The sequence below is a fragment of the Loxodonta africana genome, chromosome 1 (assembly GCF_030014295.1).
Source record: "Loxodonta africana isolate mLoxAfr1 chromosome 1, mLoxAfr1.hap2, whole genome shotgun sequence".
Taxonomy (NCBI): Eukaryota; Metazoa; Chordata; class Mammalia; order Proboscidea; family Elephantidae; genus Loxodonta; species Loxodonta africana.
Genome location: NC_087342.1, coordinates 4,113,269 through 4,140,531, shown reverse-complemented (window position 1 = coordinate 4,140,531; position 27,263 = coordinate 4,113,269). Strand labels below are relative to the sequence as shown.

Below are 27,263 nucleotides of genomic sequence, written 5' to 3'. Positions count from 1 at the left end.
GGGTGTTTGTATACCTGTTTGTGTAAATGCTCTTATTTCCCTAGGATATATTCCAAGCAGTGGGATTTCTTGATCTTATGGTAGTTCTATTTCTAGCTTTTTAAGGAAGCGCCAAATCAATTTCCAAAGTGGTTGTAAAATTTTACATTCCCACCAGCCGTGTGTAAGTGTTCCAATCTCTCCACAGCCTTTCCAACATTTATTGTTTTGTGTTTTTTGGATTAATGCCAGCCTTGTTGGAGTGAGATGAAATCTCGTAGTTTTGATTTGCGTTTCTCTAGTGGCTAATGATTGTGAGCATTTCCTCATGTATCTGTTAGCTACCTGAATGTCTTCTTTAGTGAAATGTCTGTTCATATCTTTTGCCCATTTTTTTAATTGGGTTATTTGTCTTTTTGTAGTTGAGTTTTTGCAGTATCATGTAGATTTTAGAAATTAGGCGCTGAATGGAAATGTCATAGCTAAAAACTTTTTCCCAGTCTGTAGGTAATCTTTTTACTCTTTTGGTGAAATCTTTGGATATGTATTGGATTTTTAGGAGCTGAGATTTTTAGAAGCTCCCTGTTATCTAGCTTTTTTTCTGTACCCAATCTAATTCTTAATGAGTTTTAATAGCCTGACATTTATGTTTTGAGTTTTATGTATTAGTACATCCCAAGTTTGTCCTGTCTACTGAATTTTCACTGTTTATGTCTTTGCATTCATTTGAAATTTTTTCAGGTTAACTTTATTATATTGTTTCTTTTTCAGTTAGAAACTCAATTCAGACAACACTTTTTTTTTCTGAATTAATAGAGCAATGCCAGAAAATTCCTTTTTGGTTCAGGTTTTTAGATTGTTAATAAACTTAATGATGTGTGTAGTAATACTTGGAATTTCTCTGCAAAATATTTATTTATACGTTTGTTCCTCTTTCTCATTGTGGCAGTTCTGTTCTTTTGGGCAACTGCTTTATTCACATTACAGCCACTTTAATTTTAAGTAAAATTACGAAGTCTGTTTTCTTCTTGATTCCTCTGAAAAACCCATGTTTTCTTGATAAAACCAAGTGAAACATCACTTATGATTTCAACTTTTTAAATTATCTCTTCTGTATGTATTTCATCATTGAGTTTACCAATTAAGTTTTACTGAATTTAAGTGAAGAAGAGAATACCACATTCTGAATTTAAAAAAAAGAAGTAAAAAATTAGAAAATATTTTAAAAAGAGTCCACTACTTGTGTTCTGAATGCCATAACACTTTCATCCCTCAGGACTTCGCTAACTTTGCTAACAGTTAGCTGTTCAATATATGTGAATTAAAACACTTGCTGTGTGTTTCATTTGTCATCTCTTTTTCTCACCTATATTCTTCTGTATTAGCTCTTTTTTTCTTGGCATGTAAACATGCTCAAGCACCTCCCATCAAATACATAAATAAACTAAGCAAGCTGCAAAAAAAGAAGAAAGTAAATCAATCATTTTGTTATCATTTTCTTCTCTCTTGTTACCATCAGAACTTCAGGAAAGGATTTTACGTCTTCCCCTCTCATGCTCTCTACTGTCCACTGAAAACTGAATTCTGTCCTCAAAACTGAAAATATTCCCATCAAGATCATGAGATTGTCAAATCCAATGGAATATATTCCATCCTGGCCTTACTTTATATCTTTGGTGATTTTGACATTTTTGACAGTTTCTTTCTTCAAAATCTCTGCCTCCCTATACATTCTTGATGCTCTGGGTTTTCTACTGACTCTCTCTGGCCTCTCAAGATTCCTTTGCAGGCTCTTCTTCCTCCTTCTGCCCCTATGTGTTGGTTCTTATTATTATTTTTTGATGTTCTCTGGCTGTCATATCATACATCTCCTTGGGTGATCTTATTCACTTCCTTGGTTTCAGCCTTCACTTTTATTTTGGAGACTGTTAGACCCGTAGCTCCTGCCCATAGCTCAGTTCTCTTATGTCTCTCCAGATATCTTCAGCTGAATGCCCCATGGGCCTTCAAACTTAACATGTCTCAAATTGTGGTTTTCATTTTTTTTTATTTTATTTGTTTCCTCTAAATGTGATATTTCTCCTGTTTTTCCCATCTCTGAATGAGACCTCGATGCTCTGGAAGTACCTTGAGCTCAAGCCTATGTATTTCCCTTTGCTTCATTTCCCTACATGCAAGTAGTCATTAACTCTACTTATTAATTATATCTTAGTCTATATACATCCTTTCCACCTCCCTCTTATATTTCGTCCATCCCCTTATTAGTTTCTCATCTGGGTTATTCTTGTGTTTCCCAATTCTTTATTTTCCCCAGCTTGTCTTTTTCTCCCTTCAAATATACTCTTTACACATCTACTAGAGTGATCTTTCTAGAATACAAATCTGATTATGGCATTGCGCTGCGTAAACCCTTGTGATGGCTCTTTATTGATTATAGTTTTTTTTTTTTTAAAAATCAATCTAGCTCTTTTCAAGCCAGACTGAATCATTATAATTCTTGGAATAAGTTACTCTTCCTCTTGCCTCTGTGCTTTTATACATACTCTTTTTTTCTTCCTAAAACACTTTCCTTTCCCTCCTCCTTGGCTGCCTTCATAATATCACCTTTGGAAGTATTGTTGACTCCCTCTAAATCCTTACCCTAGGACACCTCCTCATTGCCTTCCAAATACTCACTGCCTATCTGTTTATCTCAATTAAAGCACTTTTCACATTGAACTTCTACACCACTACCCTTCAAAACCTGGAGTTTATAAAGTGCCTGGAGTAGAGTAAGAGTTCAGTAACGCTCTGTTAACTGATTTAACGGATAGATGAATTCACTACATCTCTGCTGAGTCAGAATCGACTTGACGGCAACAGGTTTGGTATTTTTTTGGTTGCAATAGGGGTGAATGCTGTTATGTGTGATAACAGATATGGGACACAGACATGCAGAATGAGGTCTTATTTTTTGTCCTGAATTCATGAAATTGCTATATATATATATATATATATATATTTAGTACTTTTTATCACAAGGTTGTACGTTAGCATTGAAAATAGTTTTCAAAGCTTTGACATTTATGGAAATTTATATTTTTCTCTGCAATATACTGTTGTTTAGTGGTTAAGAGCTAAAGCTGCTAACCAAAAGGTTGGCAGTTGGAATCCACCAGGCGCTCCTTGGAAACCCTATGGGGCAGTTCTTCTCTGTCCTATAGGGTCGCTCTGAGTTGGAATTGACTGGATGACCATAGAGTTTATATACTTCTGACCCCTTTGCTTTCTAAGCTCTGTGTATCTGATGTTATATCCATTTTCAGGACTTGAAAGTATATAGAAATTGACTTTACTAATTTGTAGAGTTATTCTTTGAACGGGGAGTATTGCTCATCTTACAAAGATTCACTTATTCTTTCCTTTACATTTGTATATATGTAATAAATAGTCTTATATTATCTAGGGAAACCTTGGCGGCGTAGTGGTTACATGCTACAGCTGCTAACCAAAAGGTCGGCAGTTCAAATCTGCCAGGTGCTCCTTGGAAACTCTATGGGGCAGTTCTACTCTGTCCTATAGAGTCGCTATGAGTTGGAATCGACTGGACGGCACTGGGTCTGGTTTGGTTTTGGTGTACCATCTAGTAGACTTTTAGCACTTGTAAGGCATAAGTCTGGACACCTTTGCAAATACCCAAATTCATAACCTCTCAGTTGCCTGTGTTTACTCATCATCTAAGGAATTTTTCTATAGTGTAACGCAAGTGATTCAAATATATACCTCAGTAAAATGACAAATTATATCACATCATGAACTTTCAGGGTCATATTTATATATTCAAACTGTTAAAAGCTAGGTTATGGGTCTAATGCATTCATTGACTTCATTGTTGTTTTTGTTGCGTGCCGTGGAGTCGATTCCAACACATAGGAATCACATGTGATGGAGTAAAACTGCCCCGTAGGGTTTCCTAGGCTGAAATTTTTATGGGGGCAGACCACCAGGGCTTTTCTCCTACGTGTGGGTTTGGACCTCTGACATTTTGGCTAGGAGCCGAGCACTTAACCATTGCACCACCAGGGCCCCTTACTAGGTGGTATTCAGAAAATTAAGGTCTTCAGAGAAGTGAGTAGATCGATTATCCCACTAGGCCCATCTGATATTGTTTATAGTATTCTACATGGTACAGACTAGTTAATAAGACCAAGGAGGCTTTTTGAATCCCCGTATGGAACAATGACCTTGTCTTGTGCCATGGCCACAGCCTGAAATTCTAACCATGTCAAGTTGTTTTGTACATCCACATGCTAGGGGTTAAAAATAGAGCTAGGAGAGAAAGTGTGTTTTTATGAGAACGAATTTATCATGAATATTTGTTCTGTATTGTAAAAATAACAAGGAAAATGCTCATGATAAAGAGTAGGTAAAATCTAAAGGATAGCTCTTTGTAAGTAACATTGAACAATAATGTTTAAGAGGTGGAATAGTCCTTGGACATTTAAAAAATACCAAACATTAATTTTAAACACAGAGGAGATGACTTGTCCAGTATAAGAGCTAGTCAGTGAAAGCACATGGGCTAAAATCTCGATTCACTTTGGTCATTTTTGTATCTGTTTGAGATTAGAGATAGTCCACATTTTCCCATCAGTCTATGTGATGACACTTTTTGGTCAGAGACAAATCAGAGCATAAAAGTATAGGAAGCAGTGTCTAGTAACGACTCCTTTTCATTTTTAGTTGTTATTGATTTTATTGTCATCAAGTCGATTCCAATTCGTGGTAACCCCACGTGTGCAGAGTGGACTGCTCCATAGGGCTTTCAAGGCTATGACCTTTGAGAAGCAGCTCACCACACCTGTCTTCTAGGGAGCCTCTGGATGGGTTTGAATCACCAAGTTGAGGCGCTTAACCATTTGTGCCACGCAGGGATTCCAGAAGTGTGAAGTGTCTAAGTAAAGTACAGCTGTAAGGTAAATTCCTGCTAGTGGAATATACCCTACATTTAAAAATTTGAGAGTTATTTCTAAATTGCTATCCAAAAAATATGCATTATTTAGTCTCCCACCAACCACGTGTGATAATATTTGTTTCCCATGTTTTCACCAACCCTTGATATTAGCAATCTCAATAGGGAAAATGGTGTGTGGGTATATAAGATTGGACATCTTTTCATATGTTTCTTAGAAAACTTGTAGTTTTTTCAACAAACTGCCTTTTCAAATCCTTTGAACATTTTTCCATTGGGTTGTTTGTATATTCTTTAATTTTCTTTTGTTCCTTAGGTTAGTCTTTTTTTCTAGAATGGGTTCTTCGTATATCTTTTGTCATGCTGTATACCTATATATAACTATTATTTTTTCAGTTGTTTCATTTAATGAAATGCCCAAAGCTCTATATAGCTCTTAATCTTGTGCTTGAAAGTTGTGTGGGTATACTCTCCTGGATGCTTTTTCTGCCCTATCAGAAACCAGTTGAACTTATCTTCCAAGCTTTTGTCTGAGGGCTAAAATTTTTCTTTTAACACAGAAAATTAACGCAGGTGCCCAGTTCCCCGTATTCACCTGTTCTCCCATCATACTTTTGGGCAGTTAAGGCAAAACAGGTAAGATTACTGAGTTTTGCTATTGCAAGTCTAAAATTGGAGAGTAGAGATTATATTTAGGCTTATGTGACTCTTCACTTCAACCTCCTCTTTCCTCAGAGGACTGTATCTTAATGTTCTCTTTTGCCTTACATTCTACTAATAAGCAGCCTATTTATCACTAAAGGTAATTAGCATCAGGACGTTGTAATTATTTTGTCTTCTCTTTCCTACTTTCCTCTCAATAAGGCAAGAACAAAATGACGAGCAGTGGAAGTTTACCTTTCTTTCATGAGTTAGTATGGAGGGCTTTCGAGTATCCTAGTGGTTTTTGTTTTGTTTGTTTTCATACCTTCCTCGCATCTTAAATTGGTCACACTTCTCAGGAAATATCTCTTGGAATTGGGGGCTATTAATAAGATTTTTTTTTTTCAGGATTTTGTCCACCAAACTCTTTCTTAAACTATTTCAGATGGGAGAGGTCATTGCAAAATAGGTGTCATGTCCTTTACCTCTCCACTTCCTTAGCTGCTGCATTCCTAAGGTTGTAGGAGGGAGTTGTGTCCCTTCCTTTTATTAATTATTACTTAAGACATTTTGGGGGAATTGGAGAGAAAACATCTCTCAGGAGCCTCCATATGTGTGTGTATTCTTGTTTTCTTTTTTTTTTATTATGGCAAATGTCAAATTTACAGAAAAGAAGGAAGACCAATACAATAAATCCTTATGTGTCTATCACTCAGCTTCAATAAGGTAATATTGCATGATCAGTAACTACCCCCTCTCTGATTATTCTGAAGCAAATCCCAGACATCATGAAATTTCCTTCCTAAAAATGTCAGTGTCGGAGACAGACATACTTAAGTTTGTTCTTTGTGTAGCAGAGGTTTCTAGAGAAATTCTCTTGGTTGATTTCCTTTAAATTCGATGACTACAGTGATCCACCTGCAGCCTGTTTTCTGAATTGAATCAGAAAACTCAGAATGATGGAGGACCAGAGAGCGTTTGCGGCCAGTTTCCAACAGCTTGCCTGTTTCAGGCCCTGGTCAGTTGTATTAATATTAGAGTTATTGCACTCAAAGCGTATGTATAAATTTATTCAATTTATTAAATATGTATTGTTTACTGTGAATCATGATCTTCTCTGGGTACTGGAGATACAGCAGTGAACAAATATAAAGTATGCTTACGGAAGTTACGGTCTAGTGTTTGAGAGACTTTTCAACGTTCCTATTTTTCAAAGAATCTACTTCTTTTTACTTCTAGTGTCTGTTTTGAGAAATTTCTTTGTCTTTTTACTTGTTTATTTAGGTCTTTCATTTGAGGGGTTCCCCGCCCCCCATTAAAATACTGACATAAGCATTATATCAAGGAGTTTGGCAAAATAAAACAAAATGAGGCAAAAAAAAAAAAGAAACAGTTCTTTACTGTGCTATTATTTGGTGTCCCTTTTAAGCCAATTAATTTGAAAAATCTGTTTCACTGAAAACCTTATTGGCCATTTTTATTATATTGCCTTTGTAGTTGTGTTTTCTGGAATCATCACATGGAAGGATCAGGGAGAGGTTTAGTTATAGGTCTATTTGCTTACCTGTTGTATGATGCTTACCCTATCTACTACGGCAGGTAGAAATCATTGCTTATTATTTTAATGTCAGTTTGATTGAAATGTGATGAATTACATAAGAGAGTTATACAAGAAACCTAAAACTGGGGTATTCTAGATCTGCTAATTAAGATAAGCTGTGTGAAGAAAAAAATAAGGTGTGGTTTGTGCACAAATTAGGTAGCATACCGTTTCATTACTATATCACAAAGTTGATGAAGTTATCTTGGGCTGAATTCTCAATAAATATCTGAGGGTGAAGTTTATGGTATAAATTAATAGTTTAAGAAGACAATTTTCATTGCAGTAGACCAAGAAAAAGACAATAATATGTTGTCACAGACAGATATAAATTGAACCATCTATTAAGGAAATATGGCAATATGTTATCACTAACGATTTCCCTGAATTTCTCTCATATTAAAGATTTCTAAATTTTAAATTGCAGGCTATTGCATTTGTATCATCACCACTTTTAAATTTCTTCAACAAATAGTTGTTGAATGATGGCTATGTTACGGGCCTGTGAGGGAATTTGGAGACAGAGTGGTGACCAAAGGAAGCGTGGCTCATGAGTCTCCCAGGGTAATTGAAGACATATGTGTAGATACACACACATACACACACTCATGTACGTACACCTACTAAATAATCATAGAAATAAGTGAATATTAGCTCTCAGTAATGGTACTAAATTCTGATTACTTTTGTGCCAGCAAGAAACAGCACATTGAAATTTTATATTTCAGTGGCTTATTTCTAGTTTAAACCTGTTTATATTTTAGGTTTTTTTTTTTTAAGTTTCAATTACAAATTGAATTATTGTTACTTTGTATCCCCAAAAGTTACTGGAACTTCTTCTTTGTACAAAGTATGTATGTGCTAATATTTTCCATTAGTAAAATGGACTGAAATGCTTCAGTTGCTTGGAATTTATGGCACCCAGGGACAACAGTGGTTATGAGTTAAAAGTCTAAGATCATTGCGTTGGTCATATTCTGCTAGAGTAACCTTACTATCCCTTATATAAGAAAGGATTCTTAAGTTGGAAAATTTTTAACAAGATAAAATTAACCAGAGGCTGTAAAGGAAAGTAATTTGAGCAGGATTTTTTATGCCCTCAAGCAAAGTTTAAAATAAACAGAGAAGATGTATATTTGGCATCTTATTTTTTGAAGAAGGTTCTTTGCATTCTTTGTTCTTTTATCTCCACATGAGCAGAGGCTCATAAAATGGCAGTGGGGCCAAGGGCACTAGATGTCTTGGCACTCATTAACTATAGCAATTAGCACCATTTAGACTGATATATTTCCCAGCTGAAAGCAAGATTTGGACCAGACAAACAAAAATGGTGATGGCCCTTGTGAAGCTATAGTGACATTGACCAACAAGAAACAGAGCTCACCTGAAAAGACTTGGAATATTTGAAAACTTAATTACATAATAAGAGTGTTTCAACCTAACTACAATCCCCTGAGGACTTATTAAGGCTTTGGTCACATTAAAGTAAAAAGAAGAGACACCAGGGCAGTCCACTTTAATAGCTTCCTGGCTTGAACCTTGATACATTATGTTCTTGTAATAGTTTATGGGTGACTGAAGTAAATTGGTAGTGAATGTTTTCCATTTTTTTGGTTCTTCATATCAGATCTGCTGGTAGAGAACATTTTGTTCTGAGAATACTATAAAGGAAATTGGTCGAGGTTAGAAGTTGCTTGACAATTTTAATGTGGTGTTAACCTCTTCCCTCCAGATTGTGTGGTTTTTGTCCTTTGTAGCTGAGGTCACGTCACTGGTAGTCTATATTTGAGCAGTTGGCTCTATTATACTTCACCTACCCTGATTAAGTATTTTATAAGGACTGACAAATAGAAAGAAAAACCAGATTTTTCCCAATGTTTTCTGTTACTCTTCTCTGTTTTAGATAGCAGTTTAAATCTGTGCACTTCTTGACGGAGATAACAATTTTTGTATGGAATAATTCTGGGTCTAAGTAGTTTTGTGGATGAATCATTAATGATTTTTTTCAGGGTTTGTATTTGAAATAAAAAAAGAGTTATGATGCACCGTATGAAATTACTGTGTTTTAAACAAAATGAAGGTTGGAAATTGCCTGAGGTTATGGGGAACTGGGTTATCTAACTGGGGTGTTCTGAAGCAGTCGGTGCACGCCCCGTCTGTTTGTTAGTTCCAGCAGCAAAGATTCACGCTGTAATACGGTAAAAATAAGACATTACAGACTTAATAGAAATTGAAATGGGCTCGATGTTAACATGAAACCCATGGAAAATTAGAGGATATCTGAGTAATTTATCCATTCTGTTAGCCTTTGGAGTGCCTCGGAACATTTGTTTCCTATAGAAGTTATACTGCAGAATTAATGGACTGAGGGCAGAAAGGGGATTTGAAGGAATGTGAACTAAAGTCTGGATATCTACTGAATGCAGGTGGAAGATGTTCGAGGAGCATTTATGGCAACACGTTGCAGTCTCTTCCTACTAAGGTCCAGGCTTCCAAAAATGCCAAAAAAAAAAAAAAGTCAACGTGGTTATCTAAAGCTGCAAAGAACATCTGGTTGGACAGAAGGCTCTGAAGAGGTGATGCTGAAACACTGAAAGGAAAAGCTGGGCAGATTAGGGGGAAAAAAAAAAAAAAGCAAGGCAGAGTTAAAAGCAATGAACCAAAAAAAAAAAAAAAAACAACCCACTGCCCTCAAGTGGATTCTGACGCAGAGAGACTCTGTAGGACAGAGCAGAACTGCCCCATAGGTTTCCAAGACTGTAAATCTTCACAGAAGCAGACTGCCCCATCTTTCTCCTGAGGAATGGCTCGTGGGTTCAAACCACAGACTTTTTGGTTACCAGCTGAGCATTTTAACCACTGTGCCACCAGGGCTCCTTAAAAACCATTCAGGGAGAAATAAAAAGCCTCAATAACAATAAAACCAAAATGAAACAAAACTCGTTGCCCTCGAGTGTTTCTGACTCATAAGGACCCTATAGGACAGAGTAAACTGCCCCATAGGGTTTCCAAAGAGCGCCTGGTGGATTTGAACTGTCGCCCTTTTTGGTTAGCAGCTGTAGCTCTTAACCACTGTGCCACCAGGGCTTCCTCAGTAACAATGGTACAACCAACACTCAGGGGACGCCAATGCAGAGCAGCACAGCTGAGAAAAAGCCTTTTCAATTTTGTTGCACAAGAAGCAGACAGCGGGATTAGAAGTGAAATACCTGCTCTTTCCTTGAGAGTTGAAGGGCAAGACACTCCTGGCAACACAGCCCTGCACCAAGATTAGGTGTACTTTCTCAAATGTATTTTGAAGAAAAAGCTGAAAGCTAAATGGTTTCATCCACCTGAGGTGCCTGGGCTCTTCTGTAATACGTTGCCTTTAAAGTTTTACTGCTTGTATAAAAGACAGATATTTTAAAACTGATGTATGTATGAACGTGATTATATGCCGTGCCTATGGATTGCCACATAAAATGCCAGTCGCGACCAATCAACACCGTCAATTTGGTTTCACTACTTTAAAAACATTTCAAAATGTTTTGTTAAGTCGTGTGAAAGTATTTTCAATGAGAGAGGCTTCGGATCTTTTGCAGGTGATAATGAATTCAGAGACACACAACGAGAAGCGCTGCAGTCAGGTCTAGACAGATTTAGATAAATTAACGACCCAACTAGGTGATGGCAGCCGCCGTCCTTAACTTGGAGTATAGAAATCTTGAAAGCAGTTCAACGAAGAAACGTTTTCTTTCTTTCTTTCCTTTATCTTTTTAAAACATTTAATTGTCTTTTTTTGAGGGTGATGTGGAGCCCTGGTGGTGCAGTGGTTAACGTGCTCTGCTGCTAATAAGGAAAAGAAGAAATCGAGAGTCTTCTTTCTCGTATCTCATCACCGTCTCTCTTGTACCTTATGCATAAATCTAGTCTGCCTTTCCGGATTACTCATCTAAGTAAACACTGTACGTGTTTAGAAAGTTCGTGTGTCTGTATACATTTATATACATATATAGTATGCTTTCATTTATGCTCGTACAATAAGTCTTTAAAAGCATTGTTTATTGAAATATATGCTTTGTGTCCATTGATTTTATATCAAATAGTTTTATTACAAATGGAAGACTTCCCTTTTATTAAGTGAAATTTCCTTTTAATATCAGAATGAGGCAAAACACTGCCGGTACTGTATAACTTTTGTACGGTTGGGTGTCCTGTTGGTTGCAGGTGTTGTTGTCAGGTACCGTCGTCCCTTCCGGCTCCTGGTGACCCCGTGTGACGGAACAGAACCTCAGAGGGTGTTCTGGGCTGTAGTCTTTACAGGCGCAGGTTACCAGGTCTTTCTTCCGCACAGCTGCCAGCTGAGTTTGAATCGGGAACCCGCCGGTTAGCAGCCAGGTGCTTAACCATGGCACCACAGGAGCTTATTGATTGTATGGCTTTTAAATAATGCCTGTTTTTACGGGCTGTAGATAGGATAAAGGTCAGGATATAGTCACGAATCGGAGCCTTTTCATACTTCTGTTATGCCTTTAATTTACACTTCACGTTCATGGACAATTTTCAGCTTGTGACAAAAGCTACCTTTACATTTGATAAGTGTCTTCATTCTTCCCCATATTTTTGGAATCCCAGTTTTAATTTAGACTATTTTTTTTCTCTCAAGGGAAATCCTTATCTGTTATTTCTCTGGAAAATAGTTTGTGTGAGTACAAAGGACTTAATGTTTGACCTTTGTATATATACCTCTTGATTTCTCATGGGAATCAGGCCTCACCCAATGAAGACTGGGAGCAAAGACAAGAAGTAGCCTTACTTACTGAAGAAGCACTGTTGTTCTCCAGCAGCGTAGCCGACAGCTGGGCACAGCACATGCATCTGCCAGTATCATATAGATGGCCTGCGTGTGTGCACACACAGAAAGGTTGTTCAAAAGCAGTGCTGCACGTATGAAACAGGTAAAATCCTATTACAAATAAAAAAAATAGTATTATTAAATAAAATCTCTGTGTAATGAAGCTGTTCTTTTCAATGGTGCCCTCTTTATGAAGGTTTTATTTTATTTTTTATACAGTGAATACAAACTTGAGTTACTGTCTAAACATATGTGCCCTTTAAAATAAGCATATTTTCCTGTGTTATGTTACACGTACTCAGAATGTCTGTAACTAAGCTCCTCAGTGGCTTTTTTGTTCTGTCATTAAGAAGTTCTACTTTTATACTTTAAGCAATCTCTTTTCCTCTGTATTTCCAAAAAAAAGGTCACTATCACCTAAAATATGTGTGTCCTAAGAATGTTTGTGTCTTTATCAAACTAAATAATTTGTTCAAATATTTCACACCTTTCTACAGAAAATGCTATTCTCTTCCAAAATAATACTGAGTGGAGACATTTTGAAAGTGGCTGGACTTTCAAAGTCATATACACTGTACGGAGTATAATGATTTCATTGCCTTTTGAAAAATGTTCTGGTAATATGAGTTTTGGGCCTTGAAGACACTTTATTTGACATATTTTGAATAAAAAATTATGATACATTTGTCCTGAAAATTAGAATCTAACCACATAATATTTCAGTTGATCTCCATTTTAGAAAACCTGACTGATGGAAAATTAGGATTTGCAAAAAGAGAGATGTGAAGGAATGATGGTTTACAACATAGAAGAATTAGGGTTTGTGAAATATTTTTAAAGTGCAATTTCTTTACAAAATTTTATTTACATTTATCTAGTATATAAAAAGAATCTATATTTTAAAACTCAGTTTTTTTTAAACAAATGCAGCTGTGTATTATGTTAATAGACCTCTTATGCAGCCACATGAATATGATTCTTTGCCCAATAATCACCTTGGTAGCTATTCTGTCGTTTCAAGAGCACAGCTATTGCTCTAAACATTGTACTGTGTTAGGGTTGCCTTCAGATGCAACAGCGTATTCTTTTGAATATTTTTATCTACAGCTATTCTTTAATTTGCTTTGATTTTTAAAAGTAGTCGAGAGTAATTTAGAGCCATGTTTTTTAATAGAGTAGGTGACTAACATGGGCATTTTTTAAAATTTGAATTATGGAAATAATAAGCCATTTCCCTTGTGTGGCTGGTATAGTCTTGGAAGGCAGTTTTGAAAGAATTCTTCTGATACCTTGAGAATAACAGAACCTTTGGAATAAGGATATTACTTCCGTTAAGGCAAAGCACGTTTTGATTTTTAACTTTTGGATACTTGATATGTCTTCAATTTAGTGCACCAGATATTTATTGAGCACCAGTCTTTTGTAAAATGCTGATGCTTAGGCAAAATGAAAAGATGAGGAAAATAGGACCAGCCCTGGAGGAACTCATGGACAGATAGTGAGGGAGAGGGATGCCCTTTGGTGAGTCACTGCAAGACGTTTTGAACTGTTCTCATGGAGTTACAAACCAGTCGCTGAGAAGTAGATTCTGACCCTTAATGACCCCATGTGTTTCAGAGTAAAAATGAACTCCTTGGGCTTTCCAGTGGCTGAGACCTTTCAGAAGTAGACTGTAGGCATTTCTTCCAAGGTGCTTCTGGGTGGGTTTGAACTGCCAACCTTTTGGCTAGTAGCCAAGTGCTTAAGGAGTTGTACCACCGAGTTCAAAGCACTACATAATCAAAGGAGAGGGAGAGATCGTGACTGGAGGCATGATAGTTGAACTGGGCCTTGAAGGACATAGATTGAAACCTTGACAGGTCAGGATGGAAGAAACTTACCAGTTTTATGTTGCTTGTCCTTAATTTTAGAAATAGGTGGATTTAGCATTTTAATGCCTGATGGTCTTTAAAAAAAAAATCCCTGAGCTAGTATATACAAATTAAATTGCTCTCTGCTTTCATGTGGTTCCCCTTTGTTCTTTTTATTTATTTATTTTTAATGTGATTAAAAAACAGTTTCCAGAATAAATTTATAATACTGCTCGTGGCCAAAAGCTCATGTTTTCATTCTGATATTTGAATATTATTGTGGAATATATACCAAATGTGGTATGAAGTGTTTCCAACCATGTTATAAATCTCATTCATGTATCATTGGAAATAAAAGAATAACCCTCATACTCTTTTTATAAAATAAGATTAGAGGAATTTATTGTATAGTACTTTATTTTTAAGTGCTTATTTTAACAAACCTGAAAAACATTGATCAAACCAAACCAAACCCAGTGCCGCCAAGTCGATTCTGACTCATAGCGACCCTAGAGGACAGAGTAGAATTACCCCACAGAGTTTCCAAAGGAGTGCCTGGTGGATTCGAACTGCTGACTTTGGTTAGGAGCCATAGCGTTTAGCCACTACACTCCAGGGTTTCCAAAAAACATTGAATGTTATAAAAAAAATTTCCAGAATCTTCAAAACTGATACTATTTTGGAACATAGGCTACTATGGTTTCTGTCCTGTGGACAATAATGTCAGGGTAAGAGAGTATCATTTGTTCCTAGTAGTGAGCAAGGCTTTGATATGTGTGAAACAAAGGACTGTGGCTAGTCCACCCAAGTGTAAACACACTACTGCTGGTGTCACTGGAAGAGATCTGTTACTTCAAGATGGTAATAGTATTTGTCAGTTGTCAGAGTTTGGGGACCGAAGACACAGGGCTTGCTATTAATGCCCAGAATTTTCTGCCAACCTTGTAGTAGGAGTGTTATTTTTCTTTACAAATATGTAATTATTCTTTGAGAACAGTTCATTCTCGGATCCAGCATTTGGAGTGTGGTAAATTCCTTTTGGCAACATGACCCTGAGTGGCATTAAGCTGGGGAGGGGAACGATGAGTGATAAGTCACACAGAATGTAAAGAAGTTGTTTGCAAAGTGCTGCCTTTTCCTTGGTCTTCTCTACAACCTCAATAGGAGAGGTCCCAGCAGCCAGTCTTTCTTTTGCATTAAGCCAATCTATTGAGAGAAAATCTGTTGATCTTTCTCAGTGCTTGCCAGACTTGAAAGGATATTGATAAGTTGGTAAACTGCTCCAAAGAAAACTTTACTGGAAAAAAAAACAGACCACAAAATAAAGAGTAAAATTTTACTTCTTTCTTTTTTTTTTTTTAAATTGTAATCTTCCCTTTAAACTTGCCATTAAAGGCCTTTTGGAGGATAGGGTTGGGTAACAAAATATCTAATTTTATAAAACTAATTCTCTGCTAATTCACACACACACACACACACACAAAAAATCAAAATTCATTAGTAGATAATTTAAAATATAAAATAAATATGCTATAATTGACACTTAAAAGTCATCTCCATTCAGATATATCTCTTACCCTAGAATTACCAGAAGCACAATGTGCCTCAGACGAAAAGGCAGGAGAATTTCCTCCCGTAAGCCGTTTAGAGTAACTGTTTAATAACTGTGCGTTCCAGGTTAAATAATGGTATTGTCAGATGAATCTCATCTGGTGGCTAGCCCACACTGAGAACGCATTTGTCTTTTTTAAAAATGAAAATCCAACATAAAATAGTCTAGGTCATTAAATGAACTCAGGGTTAGGCCTTAACTAAATATAAGATTGTGACATAAATTAACAAAGGCCAGAGAATTCAAAGTTGAGGCTCTTTCAATTTTATTCTGATTTCACCGTAGCTTTAATTATCACTCAGAATTTTTTTTTTTTTTCTCGGTAATGTATCTTTTGACCCAAATACTGCCAAATGTTTGGCTGCATGTTATATTTTGTAGCGGCAGTTAAGAGGCAATAATAGCAGGAGTGCTTGGACAGATGGTAGAAGAATGGTAACTTAAACACAGATTGGAGTCCTCTGTCTCTATAGGAAAGCCAACGTTTCATTCAACTATATCTGACCTGACCTAACAGAGTCAGAGCACTGTTTTCCAACTGTCAGCATAGTTAACTACAACTCTTCGGCCAAGAAAGCAAATGAAGATGTTTCCATTTTGGAAACATGACTGGAAGAGTAATAGAAATATTTTTAGCAAATTTGTTCTGAGAATTTGGATATTCTTTCTGAGGGGAAAACAGTAAAGACATTATGTGTGCTTAGGTTCAAAGAATGAAGAGATGAAACTTTTATCATAATTTCCATAGCACGATTATGTTTAGTCGTTAAACAACATTTTGAAGTTTACGAAAGTTAATCTCATGTGCACTCAATTAGTACGTATTTGCACATGTGCTTTCTTTTTTTAAAAAACACTCTTCTCTCTTGGCTCCTATGTTACCATATTCTCCTGACCTTCTGGCTGCTCCTTTATACTCTTTGCGGAGGGCTTCCCTTCTTAGTAGCACAAATTCGGTTGCCATCAGTTCTGACTCATGGCCGCCTCACGTGTGTCAGAGTAGAACTTCGCTCACCGGGTGCTCAGCGGCTGACTTTCAGAAGCAGGTCTCCAGGCCTTCCTTGCGAGGCCCTTGGAGTGGGGCCCGCAGCCGAGTGTACGAACGGTTTGCACCGTCCAGGGATTGTTGTTGTTGTTTGCCGTGAAGCCGGCTGCCACGGACCTTAGTGTTAGAAAGTTTTTATGTGAAAATATGCTCTCGATGATATTGGGTACATACCTAGGAGTGGAATTGCTGAGCCATATGGTGACCCTGTGTTTAGTTTTTTAAGGAGGTGCCGAAGCGTTTTCCACATTGGCTGTTGTCATTTTACGTTCCCACCAGCCATACAGGCGGTTTCTCTACATCCTCCGCAGTTTCCCTTCCAAGAAGGTTTTTCTTTTAGCCATACTTGTGGACGTGCAGGGGTATCTCACTGTGGCTTTGATTGGCATTCCTCTAGTAAATACTGAGGGGAAACCCTGGTGGGTAGTGGTTAAGTGCTAAGACTCCTAACCCAGAGGTCAGCAGTTCGAATCCGCTAGGCGCTCCTTGGAAACCCTACGGGGCAGTTCTGCTCTGCCCTATAGGGTCACCATGAGTCGGAATCGACTCGACGGTAGTGGGGTTTTTTTTTAGGAAGTACTGATTTGGAGCACCTTTTCGTGTGCTTATGGGGCATCTGTATATCTTCTGTGGAGAAATGTCCGTTCAAATCATTTGCTCATTTTTAATTGGGCTATTTGCCTTTTATTTTTCAGTTGTAAGAGTTCTTTTTGGAGTGCCTAGGTGGCGCAGGAGCCCTGGTGGTACAGTGGTTAAGAGATAGGGCTGCTAACCAAAAGGCTGGCAGTTCGAATCCACCAGCTGCTCCTTGGAAACCCTATGGGGCAGTTGTACTCTGTTCTATAGGGTGGCTGTGAGCCAGAATCGACTCGCCACTGGGTTTCGGTGGTACAGAGAGTTAAGCACTAGACTACTAGCTGAAAGGTTGGCGGTTTGAAGCCACCCAGAGGCACCTTGGAAGACAAGCCTGGTGATCTGCTTCCAAATGGTAGTAGCCTTGAAAATCCTAAGGAGCAGTTCTACTTTGCACACATGCGATCACCATAGGTCGGAATCAATTTGATGGCAAGTAATAACAATAACAAGAGTTCTTTACATATTCTGGATATTAGGCCCATATCAGATATATAATTTGTAAATATTTTCTTTCATTCTGTGAGTTATTTTACTTTTTGATAGTTTCCTAAAGCACAAAAACTTAATTTTGATGAAGCCCATTTTATCTATTTTCTCATTGGTCGTTTGTGCTTTAGGTGTCATGTCTAAGAAGTCATTAGAAGTTTAATTCAGGGTCACAATGATTTACAACTGTTTTCTTCTAAGAATTTTACAGTTTTAGTTCTTTAATCTATTTTGAGTTATTTCTGCATATGGTGTTAGGTAGAGGTCCAACTTCATTCCTTTGCGTGTAGATATCCATTGTCTCAGTACCAGTTGTTGATAAGACTATTTTTTCCCCATTGAATATTCTTGACATCCTTGTCAAAAATTAATTGATTACATCTGTGAGGTTTATTTCTGAACTCTAAATTTGATTTCATTGATCTACATGTTATTACGCCAATGACTCATTAGTTATTTAGCAGTGTTGTTTAATTACCACATATTTGTGAATTTCTCATTTTGGTTATTCATTTCTAATTTTATTCCATCTAATGGATAATTTTTAATTTTCATTTTTCAGATCTCACAGAAACATTTCATAGTAACCATGTCCTCCTTTGAAATTCTCACCTACCTGATTTTCACCATGTTTACCTTTCTGCCATTTTTCAGTTGCTTTCTAGTTGCTCAGGGCTTGGTCTTAGCCTCTGAGAGATTCAGTAGACTGACCTGTTTAATATCTATCCAGCCACATTTAGTGTACCTTCCTGGATAGCAGAGACTAGAAAGCTAAACACTGTTTCCCGGGCTCCTTTGAAGCTAGGGTTCCGATATAGTTTAAGTTCCTTCATTCAGGTATACTCAACATTTGGACTCAATCGAATTACGTGAAAGTGAGCGAGGGGTGAGATTGCTACAGACATCCATTTTTTACAGATAGAGATCTATCAGTCATGTGGTGGTATTAGATTTAACAGTTCTTGTGGGTGGCTTTATAATCCCCAGATGGCAACACCTTCTTGGTTTTGGTTTTGTTACTAAGGCTGTGTGATCCTGGAGCCAGCAGTTGGGATTGTGGCTTTCTAAGCTTCTAGCAGCCTGATTGTGTCCCTTGGTGGGCAAGTTCCTAGAGATCCAGCCTGTAATCTTCCAGGATTGTGTAACTACCTGATCCTCTAGCCATGTAATGTTGTATCAAGAACATGATGGTACTGATGATTTCCCTCTTAGTCTTCTTTTTCCCATAGTAACCATCCTGGTTGCCTCAACTGTCTCCACATTTCAAGACTTGTCACCATTCTGCATGTTTTTCTCCAAAGGCTTTTTGAATTGACAGTGTTCTTATCAAAATGAAGTGTGCAGAGTAAGACATGGACTGTGTCAGACCAGTGCAGAGGGGAGTGGGATAATTGCTACCTTCTTATTTATTATTGTAGCTGATATTATTGATCACCAGGCCTTGATTGATATATAAAACCTGTTTCTGTCGAGTCGATTCTAACTGATGGTGACCCCATGCTTTTCAGAGTAGAACTGTGCTCCATATGGTTTTCAGTGGCTGATATTTTGGAAGGAGATACCAGGCTTTTCTTTGAGGCACTTGAGCCTTCAGCCTTTCAAGTTAGCAGCTGAGCGTGTTAACCATTTGCAGCACCCAAGGACTCTCGACTGATATGTTCAACTTCTAAAATCTGTCAATATCCCAAGCACTTCCACACCAACTGTAATTTCCTGCTTTTTATTATGTAATAATATGTTTTTAAAAAATATTCAGATCGGAAGAGGACAAAGGAAAGCTATTCTTCAGAATTTGATGTCCTAAAAAAATAAGTTAAGACTAAGTTTGGGAATAGATATATTTCTTGCAATAAGCCAGATATTCGTGGCTTTTGTGATAGCATTACATGAACAAATTTTGTGTTCTATCATCCTTAGCATTATTTTCAATAAATAAAACAAGCGTGGAATTACGTTTTTCAAAAACAGGATAAATATGCATATATCTCATTTCTGCTGAGTATTTTTCCAAAGCTTATTTATTTATTTTTTTTTACTAAATAGAAATAACATTTATGACTTAGGGTGAAATATAGGTAATAGAGGTCTTTGCACTGAATTTCTTTTTTCTTTAAATGTTAGGCTACTCCCAGTGGATGGTTCAATAGTTCTAAAAGGAAACCTTGGAAAGCCAGGTCTACCAGCAGAGGATGTCTTGGGATTTAGAGTGGTACGCTACGAGTAGCAGCCTATATAAAGCTTTTGAAAACACGGTGCTTGTCATTTCTTACTTTCTTTTATGAACTATTTCAAACATAAAGCATAGAATCAATATAATAAATACCAAATGCCCATCACCCATATTTTGAAAATGCTGAAATTTGCCGCATTTGCTTGAGACTTTTTTAAAAGAAATTATTACAAAAAGAGTTGAAGTCTCCTCCTGTTTGCATTTCCCTGTCTATTTTACCAGAGATCAGCACTCTCTTGAAGTTGATGTATGTGCTTTCGGTTCGTTAAAAAATGTTTTTATTTTTATTTTGTCTGTGTGTTTCGTGTGTGTACACACATAGACACACATATGAATACATGCATCTGCCAATATTTGGTGAAATTCTGTATATTTTTAAAATTTACATAGCTCATAAAACCAGTTGCTGTCAAGTCAATTTCAACTCATGGTCACCCCGTACGTGTCAGAGTAGAACTGTGCTCCCTAGGTATTTTTTTCAATAGGTGATTTTTCAGAAGTAGATCGCCAGGCTTTTCTCCTGAGGTGTGTCTGGGTAGGCTCAAACCTTCAGCCTTTTGGTTAGCAACTAAGCATGTTAACTGTTTCCACTACCCAGGGACTCCACGTAAATCATATCTTAAGGATCCCTGGGTGGCACAGATGGTTAAGCTCTTGACTACTAGCCAAAAGGTTAGCTTTTTGAACTCACCCAGCGGTACCTCGGAAGACAGGCCTGGTGATCTGTTTTCAAAAGGTCACAGCCTTGAAAACTGCATGGCGCGTAGTTCTGTGTACGTACAGGGTTGCCCTGAGTTGGAATTGACTGGATGGCAACTAAAACAACAACAAACCGTAACGCTGTGATTCCCAATCCATGTACCACAGCACTCCTGGAGGGCCACAGTGAACTCACAGGTGTGCTGTGGGATATTTATAATTTCAAAGAAAACGTGGTAATACTCGATATCAGTCTGATGCTGGATAAGCTACTAGCTTGAGGTTGTTCACCACTTCAACTTTTGATTGCAGTACATTTCTTTTGATGATATCATGTCTTTGGGAAACTGAGTTTTTGGTGGTTGCTGTCACAGAAAGCAAGTACCATGTGAAAATCAATAGAGGACAAGAAATGAGGATTCCTGTGTCCAGTGATTCCAAAGTTTAAGAAGTTGTGCAATGCTCAGCAGACACACACATTGTAAATAACTTAAGAATGGTTATATATGAATGAAAATGTATTATTTCAATTTAATTTTTTTTAATATGGCTACGAATAGACTCGACGGCACTGGGGTGGGATTAAGTTGCTAGGATATAAATACTAAGTTATTTAATCTAACTACTTAATAAATGAAACTGTTAGGTATTTTTTTTTAGCCTAAGGATGCTGTGAAAAAATTCCTAAGACACTAACGGCTCTGTGGGGGGAAAAATAAAAATGAGGCACTAGGCTCTGTGAACTGAGAAATTTTGGGGATCCTGTTATAAGGGGCGTTCTGCAACCTACTTTAGTTTCACTTTACATTATGTTCGTTCATATTTATCCGTGTTAGTACACATAGATCCAGGGCATTTTAACTCCTCTGTATCTGTGGAGCTCTGGTGGTGTGGTGGTTAAGAGCTCAACTGCTAACCAAAATGTTGGCAGTTCAAATCTACCATCCCTTCCTTGGAAACCCTATGGGGCAATTCTACTCTGTCCTATGGGGTTGTTATGCATGGGAATCTTTTTTTCTGAATATGTACTACTGTATACTGTATACTATTCCACTGTGTAAGGGAGCCACAATTTATCCATTTCCTATTGATGAACATTTATGTATTTTTTTCTCTTATTTCTTTCCTTTCCATTTCTTCCCCTGTTCTTTCTTTCCTTCCTCCTTTTTTCCTCCTCCCTTTTTTCTCCAGTTATAGTTGAATGTCATTGTAAATATCTTTTGTACATGTGGGATAAGTTTTTAGTAGAACTGCTGGGTTAAAAAAAAAAAAAATAGGGCATATATATTCTAGTCATTACGAAGTAATGAAAATTTGTTTTCCCAAGTATTAGACCAATTTTCTCTCCCACCCACAATGACTGAGTTCTTCTTTCTCCATACTCTAATATTTGGTATTGATAGACTTTTAAGGAGCACTGACAGACTTTTAAATTTTAGGTGCACAGATAGAAGTAAAAGCGTATCTAACTGCTGCTTTATGTTTGTTTCTTTAAGTCAATCATCTTCATATTCTTCTTGGACAATCAAGTTTTATTTTCTCTGAATTGTTCATTTGAATTCTTTGCTAGTAAATTTAAAAATTGTAATGCTTTATCTTTTTCTTATTGATTTGTTGGAGGTTTTGTATATTCTGAATATTAATGCTTTCCTGGTTATATGTGTTGCAAATATCTTCTCATAGTCTATTGTGTTTCTTTTATCCATGCTTATAACCCATTGCAGTTGAGTTGATTCCGACTCGTAGCGACCCTATAGGATGGAGTAGAACTGTCCCATAGAGTTTCTAAGGAGCGCCTGGTGGATTCAAACTGCCAACCTTTTGATTAGCAGCCATAGCGCTTAACCATTATGCAACCAGGGTTTCCATGTTTATAGTAGGGTTTTGTTGTTGTTGTTGTTGTTGCTTCTATTGAGGCAAAAAGAAAAAAATTATCTAATTTAATCTCTGAATATGGCATATCACTTAATGTATTTTCTGATGTCGAACCATTCTTACAGTCCTGCGATAAATTCGGTACAATTATTATGTGTGTACGCATGTACGTACACATATGCACACACACAATGTACTTTTTAATTTGCTCTGATTTTATGATTTTTGCATCTGTGATCTTTAGTGATTAGCATACACTTTTCCTTTCTCACATTCTCTATTTCTGGTATCGAGGTTTTGTCAGCCACATAAAATGAGTTCAGGATAATTAGTTTTCTTCCTGTATCACTTTATTTCATGTTGGGGTTATCCATGCCTTAAATGCTGGGCAAGACTCCCTGTAAAACCATGTGAGACTCAACTATTTTATGTGGAGATTTTAACTATCAACTATTGATCATAAATATATTCAGATATTCTGTTTCCTGTTTTATCAGTTTTGGTATATCATGCTTTCCTAGGAAATTGTCCATTTCATTTGAGTTTTCAGTTGTATATTATGGCATTCTAACATTTCCTGTACCTGTCTAGTTGTTGTTGTTAGGTGCCTCAAGTCAGTTCTGACTCATAGTGACCCTGCTTGCAACAGAACTAAACACTACCCAGTCCTGTGCCATCCTCACAACGTTGCTGTATTTGAGCCTATTGTTGCAGCCACTGTGTCAAACCATCTCATCTAGGTTCTTCCTCTTTTTCACTGATCTTCTGCCTTACCAAACATGGTGTCCTTCAGGGACTGATCCTTCCGGATACCATGTCGTAGTTTGTGAGACGAAGTCTCGCCACCCTTGCTTCCAAGGAGCACTCTGGCTGTATGTCTTCCAAGACAGACTTGTTAATCTTATGGCAGTCCACGGTATGTTCATTATCCCTCACCAACACCATCGTTCAAAGGCATCAGTTCTTCTTTGGTCTTTCTTATTCATTGCCCAGCTTCGTTGCATATGAGGAGATTGAAAATACCATGACTTTGGTCAGGCACGCCTTAGTGCTCAAAGTGACATCTTTGCTTTTGAACACTTTAAAGAGGCCTTTTGAAGCTGGTGGCATAGTGATCTAAGCACTCAGCTGCTAACCAGAAGGTCGGCGATTTGAGGCCACCAGCCACTCCGTAGGGAGAAAGATACTGCGGTCTGCTTCCGTAAAGATTTACAGCCTTGGAAAACCTATGGGCCAGTTCTACTCTGTCGTATAGTTTTGCTATAGGGTCGCTATGAGTCAGTATTGATAGAAGGCAGTGGGTTTGGTGTTTCGGGTTTTGCAGTGGATTTGAGCAATGTAATACATCGTTTGATTTCTTGATTGCTGCTTCTATGGATGTTGATTGTGGATCCAAGTAAAATGCAATCTGGAGAGTACATTCTCTTTATTCCTAAAGTTTCTAAATAATGCCTTTTTTTTCTTTGTATTCAAAGACTAATAATTTCTTGATTAGTATTGGTTTTAATATTAGGTTGAGTGTTGGCAATTTTAAATAGTTCATCATAATATAATTATATTAGCTCCGTCATTAATTTGGAAACCCTGGTGGCATAGTGGTTAAGTGCTCTGGCTGCTATCCAAAGGGTCAGCAGTTTCAATCCGCCAGGCGCTCCTTGGAAACTGTATGGGGCAGTTCTACTCTGTCCTATACGGTCCCTATGAGTCGGAATCGACTCAATGACAATGGGTTCAGTTTGGTGTTGGTCATTAATTTTTATTCTAATCCTTATTATTTCTTTCCTTCTACTTATTTGCATTTATTCTGCTATTATTTTCTAACATCTTAAATTAGATCTTTAACTAATTAATGTTAAGTATTTTAAAAATACAATATATTCGTTTAAAGCCATAAAATTTCCACTGAGTACTGCTTTAACTGTATTTCTCAGGTTTTAATATTTAGTGCCTTTATTGTTGTTCAGTTTTAAATATTCCATATTTCTATTACAATTTTTTTCTTTGACCCATGGATTATTTATAAATGTGTTTTTCTGGTTTGCAAATATGTAGGGATTTTATTTTACTCTTGTCATTAATGTCTCATTTTATTGCGTTGTGTTCAGAAATTTTGCTAAAGTTATACATTAGTTTAAAAAGAATGTGCAATTTCTCTCTGAGGGGAAAGATTCTACATGTTAGTTGAACATTATTAATTTTATTGTTTAAATCTTCTGTGTGTTTACTTTTTTTTCTTTCTTGCCAATTGATGTATTTTCTGCCTCATAACTTGCTCCTTCACTTTGCTCCTGGTTCTGTCCAAGTTTACCTGCCTAGAGTGCCTTTCTATAAACATTTTATCTAAAATAGTTGCCTCTCCATCTCTTCACTCTTTTTTTTTTTTTTTCCCTTACCCTGCTTTTTCATTGTGGGATTTATTAGTACTGGACTTTCTATTTTTATGATATATTTATATGTCCATTGTCTCTTTTTCTTATTTTGAACATTTTATTGTGTTTTAGGTGAAAGTTTACGCAGCAAGTTAGTTTCCCATTCAACAACTTATACACGTATTGTTCTGTGACGCTGGTTGCTGTCAGCACTCACCCTGTTTCCACCCTATCTTCTCCATTTCCATCCCTTCAGTTTTCCCTGTCCCTTCTTGCCGTCTTTTCTTTTGATCAAATGTTGCCCATTGTATAGTTGGTTGTTCTAAGGAGCATATTCCTCACAGATGTTATTGTTTATTTTGTAGGCTAGCCTGTTATTTGACTGAAAGTTGGGCTCCGGGAGTGGCTTCAGTTCCAGGTTAAAATGATGTTTTAGGGCTATAGTCTCAGGGGTTCCTCCAGTCTTTATCAGTCCAGCAAGTCTGGGCTTTTTTATGAATTTGAGTTTAGTTCTACATTTTTCTTCCACTCTAAATGGAACCTTCTATTGTGTTCCTGGTCAAAGCAGTCTGTAGTGGTAGCTGGGCACCATCTAGTTCTTCTGGTCTCAGGCTAGAGGAGGCTGTGGTTTGTGTGGGCCGTTAGTCATGTGGACTAATTGCTTCCTTAAGTCTTTGGTTTCCTACGTTCTCCTTTGCTCCACACTGGAAGAGACCAATACTGGTATTTTACATGGCTGCTTGTGAGCTTTTGAGACCCAAGATGATACATACCAAACTAGGATGTCGAACATTATCTTTATGAACTATGTTATGCTAATTGACCTAGCTGTCCCCTGAGACTATGATCCTTAGTCTTCAAGCCCAATAACTCAGGCACCTGAGGTGTTTGGATATGTCTAAGAAGTTTCCATAGCTGTGCCCCCTCTGTGCTCTATTATATATATGAAAATATACGTAGCACATACAAATATGTATATACAAATGCCCACAACTCTGCCTATATATGCATGTGTGTGTACTCTCATATGCCCTCCCACGCCTATGTGGTATCCATATCTACCTACGTAACCACTCACTATCGGTTGTTATTACCGTTGTTGCAGAATTGTGTATGTCACAGCATTTACCGTAGTTGTCCTTTGTTCTTGCTTACCGCTGTGCCTTCATTTACCTTGGTCACAATGTGCTGACTTCCCCCTTGTGTATTGCCTTTCCCTTCACCAGAATTAACATGTGTCTACTGTCTAGTGAGTGATTCCTCCTCCCTCCCTCTTCCATTCTTGGTAACCACTGAAGAACATTCCATTCTGTGTGTAAACCTGTTCTTGACTTTTTGTAAAAATGGTGTCATACAACATTGTGCTTTTGTAATTGACTTATTGCACTCAGCATAATGGCCTCCAGATTCATCCATGTTATAAGACGTTTTGCAGACTCAACATTATTCTTTATTGTTCTGCAGTATTCATTATATATGTATGTACCACATTTTGTTTATTCATCTGTTGGTGGACACTTTTGTGACTAATGCTGCTATGAACATGGGTGTGCGTATGTCTATTCGTGCCATTGCTCTTATTTCTTTAGGATACACACCTAGGAGTATGCCTAGAAGTAGGATTACTGGATCATATGGTATTTCTATTTCTAGCTTCTTGAGGAAGCACCATACCATTTCCCACAGTGGTTATACAATTTTACAATCCCACCAGCCGTGTATAAGCGTTCCAGTCTCCCCACAACCTCACCAGCATTTGTCATTTTCTGTGTTTTTGATTAGTGCCATTTTTGCAGGGACAAGATGGTATCTCACTGTAGTTTTGATTTGTGTTTCTTTTCTTTTTTTTTTTAATGGCTAATGATCGCAAACATCTCTTCATGTGTCTGCCACCTCCGTGTCTTCTTTGGTGAACAATTTGTTCATGTCCTTTCCCATTTTTTGATTGGATTGTTTGTCTTTTTTTTGTTGAGTTGTTGAAGTTCTCTATAAATATTACAGATTAGACACTTCTTGGATATGTCATTGCTAAAAACTTTTTCCCCCTCTGTAGGTTCTCTTTTTACTCTTTCAGTAAAATCTTATGATGAGCAAAACTATTTAATTTCTAGGAGGTCCCAGTTATCTAGTTTCTCTTCTGTTGTTTGTGCATTTTTAGTTATGTTTGATAGTGTATTTATGCCATAAATTAGGATCTCTAGCATTATTTCTACGTTATCTTCCAGGAACTTTATAGTTCGCTAGGTTTAATGTTTAGGTCTTTGATCTATTTTGAGTTAGTTTTCGTGTATTGTGTGAGGTATTGATCCTGCTTCACTTTTCTGCAAACAGGTATTCGGTTTTGCCAACAGCGCTTGTTAAAGAGATTATTACTTCCCCATTGAATGGATTTTGACCCTTTGTTGAAGATCAGCTCTCCATAGCTGGATGGATTTTCTTCTGGGTTCTCAGTTCT

The 27,263-nt window shown here is 37.2% G+C and overlaps 1 protein-coding gene across 49 annotated transcripts in view; it reads left to right on the top strand.

Moving 5' to 3' along the window:
- Window positions 1-27,263, top strand: part of ZBTB20 (zinc finger and BTB domain containing 20) — a 1,035,663-nt gene that overhangs the window by 184,421 nt on the left and 823,979 nt on the right. For 3 of the 49 annotated variants that reach the window (XM_064283702.1, XM_064283463.1, XM_064283200.1), the window contains one exon: window positions 11,922-12,109. The exons of 44 other annotated variants lie outside the window; for them this stretch is intronic. The gene's annotated coding sequence lies outside the window, so the exon portion shown is untranslated. Of the gene's footprint in view, window positions 1-9,598; window positions 9,749-10,955; window positions 11,117-11,921; window positions 12,110-27,263 lie in introns of all 49 variants that reach the window. 2 more of the 49 variants (XM_064283375.1, XM_064283419.1) reach the window with 2 other exon arrangements.